The sequence below is a fragment of the Canis lupus genome, chromosome 21 (genome assembly GCF_011100685.1).
Source record: "Canis lupus familiaris isolate Mischka breed German Shepherd chromosome 21, alternate assembly UU_Cfam_GSD_1.0, whole genome shotgun sequence".
Taxonomy (NCBI): Eukaryota; Metazoa; Chordata; class Mammalia; order Carnivora; family Canidae; genus Canis; species Canis lupus.
In genome coordinates, this window is record NC_049242.1 from 9,021,512 (window position 1) to 9,024,959 (window position 3,448).

Here is a 3,448-nt window from a genome sequence, read left to right on the forward strand (position 1 = left end):
ATTCTTTTTTCATTATACCCCTATCCTTCCTCCCCATTTTTGGGTCTGGTGAAGTTTGTTCATCTTGTCAGTTTTGTAAATTATTTGTCTGATAAAAAGATAAAGAGGGAGAATGTCTAAGAGATTCAAGGATATATACTTTAAAAAAATTAAAATGATTAGAACTTCAAAAAAGAAATTAAAAGTTACTATGAAACGTAACCAGGAATTAATAGCAAGGAACAGATAGGGAGGCACATGATCAGTTCAAATACAGTGGTCATAGTGGCAACACTAATATGTATGTAACACAATTCTACAATCCTGCTCTTAGCTTAGGATATCTTATCTAATATTCTTTCTTTTTTATTTCCTGTAATTACTTTTGCATTTTCCTTTTAATTTTAATTATTTGATTTGTTATAAATTACATTTAATGTAAAACCCTGATACAGTTTTTGGACGTGGGTACAGGATGCAGAAATAGTTGCGAATAAATGAACAAACATTCTGAAGAATACTGAACTGACAATCATATATAGATTGAACTAAACTTTTCTCAATGCATAGTGTAATAATGGCTTTTGGACTTTGGTGATAGGATTTCTGAGTTAACAAGATCTTGGGTATCAGAGTCCTGTGAAAAATCAATGACAGATTGGAAATTTACCCTGCTGTGATGTTTTATGCCAATTAACCATATTTTACTTGCTTTTTCTTTGTCCTTAGGCAATATTTTCAAGATGCCATCCTCAGGAAAGTCACTGAAACCACATTTATCCTTCACTTGAGTCCCCACCAGAATTCTCAAAATGACAGATTTATATTGCCGACTAACACTGCTCCCAGTTCCCATATATTTTGTTCTACCTGTCTTTGTGTTCTATATATTTATTTTCCCTGTCTTCTAGAGTTATCTTCCCCAGGTTCAGGGCATCCAACCTTGTCTTCTGTCTAGACTTTACTGTTTGACTTACTCCTTTATCTAACTTTAATGGCCAAGTCTCTGCTTTAAAGCTAGGTTGTTTTCCTAACCCCTTTATACTCTACGCTTTACCTTTGCTGGGTCCTCTGAAAGATCACATTCTATTATGCATTTTGGCCAAGCTTTTTTTTTTTTATATATATCCTATTTTATCCTTAGTTCTTAGAAAATCTCCCTCTTAGTCCTTGACTTGCTCACCTTTCTGTGTCTTTAACTGCTCAGTTGATGACCACTATAAATATTGGACCAAGATTCATTAAATATCCTCCATTGCTTCCATCAATTGCTCATTTCCCCACTTCTTTAAGTTTAACAGTTGGATAAACTTCTACTCTGTTCTAAGTGACATGGATTAGGTAAGACACATATCCTTATTGTAGCTCTTATAACTTCCTGCTTATTTGTCTGTCTTCCCCTATTGGAAAATGGGCTTATCATTAGGCTTATTCACTTTCACATCCTTTCACCATGAGAATTGTCTGGCACATAATAGGTGCTGAGGAAACATTTATCACACAAATCAATGAGTGAATAGGTGCTATGGAGTTAAGGATGACTAAGACTTGACCTTATGATCACTTATAATCTATTGAGGAATATATTTATGGCAACAGATAATATCAATAGAATTTGCATATGTGATGTTGGATAATTAAACTGTGCCAAGAAGGCAGGTATAGTCTAAATGTGTTATTTGGGAAGACTTTCAATGAGTGCTTGCATCATTCATTGATTCAACAAAGATGATGATTAAACTCTGTGTATTTTAAGTACTTTGGATGTTAGAGGGCAGAATAGTGAAAATCACATCAAGAACTTGTTCTTGAAGAGTTTTCATTCTTCTAAAAAGAGAAGAGTAGATCAACAACTAAATAGTAAATGAGTACGTTAATAATTACACATGAAAACTTCAGAAAAATAAGTGTTACTTAGAACAAAAATCTAGTCATTCTTGATTCTTCCTTTTATCTTTTTCCTCATTTTTGATCCATCAGTAAGTCATATTGGTGCTATTTTCCAAATATATCCTGAATCTGTATTTTTCTACAGTTTCATAATGTCACCCTAATTAAAGATATCTTCAAGCTTTTTCTATCTTCAGCTTATTTGCATTCACTAGTCTCTCTTCTTGAAATTTGACTTCTCCAGAACACTGTGGGTGAAATCTTCTCAATGATGAGGTCTAGGCTTAAATATCACTTCTAGAGACATGCCATCCTTATCATCCTATTGAAAAAACACTAGCCTAGCATTTGTTAACACATTAGAGTGTTTTGGTGTAAGTTGTTACTTTGATTGGATTAATCAAATAACTTTGAAAATCTACCACATCCACTTCTTTCTGTTCCCTTGCTATTATCCTGGCCCCAGTTGCCATCTTCTCTAAGCTGCCAGGCTGCAGTAAATTCTTTCCGTAGGAGCCAGGGTAAGAATTTAAAATTTCAGATTACCTGATTCCAGGGAGTTTTTGTTTTGCTTTGTTTTTTTAAACAAGATTTGTGAGTAGAAATTTGCAAGAAACTGCTGTGTGTCTGTGGTAGAAAGTGGTGGTAGAGAGAGGAAATATCTTTGCCTGAAGCAGGGAACAGTCCAGCTAGGCTATGTTCGGCAGGGAGAATGTTGGAATTCGCTTTTATTCCTCTCTCCAGTTTCCCCAACCCCCTCACCAATTTCCTTTGTAATAAAGCAATGCCTTCCTCCACACCTGCTGACTCAGTCTTCTTGTCCAAGTGTCCCCAAGAGTAAAATCAGGGTAACTCAGAATGCTATGCTTGTGGGGAGTGGGGAAAACCCGCTGGCAAATAATTGATCTGGGCAATTTTTTCTCTCTTTCTCCAAATTCTTAAACCTGGAGAATTGCAATTCAAATAGCACCTTGTTCTAATGATATTTCTTACTAGAGGGCAGAGAGTGAAGGTTTGACCTAAGGAAATGTTTTATGAGGTGTGGAGTGATTGATTGTAGTTTTCTGGTCTCTAGATCTCTATACTCCAAAGCTCATTGATGACCCACTAGTCCTATCCCCTAAGCTCATTATAATTAACATTGTTAATAGATTTAGATTTTTAAGGCAACAATTTGTGTGAGAATAGAAAAAAAATAGACTCCCTGCCTATACAAATTATTGAATGTAAGGAAATTAGAACTTAGAATATGACAGCTTAATAATATATTTTAGGCATATAAAGGTCTCAGGTGTTTTGCTGGACAACGACCATTTTGGAATGAAGTTCTTAAAAAAGAGGAAGAAAAAAATCCAGGATATATGAAAATATATATGAAGTAGACATGATCATATGCTTGAGTAAGATTTATCATTGTCTTAAAAGATATATAGAACAAAAATAAAAGAAAATATGTTAATATTACTACAGAAGTAAATATATATATATAAGCATGTATCAACATATTCTTTGAATGTCAAGTACATAAAAATAGATGGAACAGAAGTTGTTCAAGATTTCTACAGAAAAATATATAAAC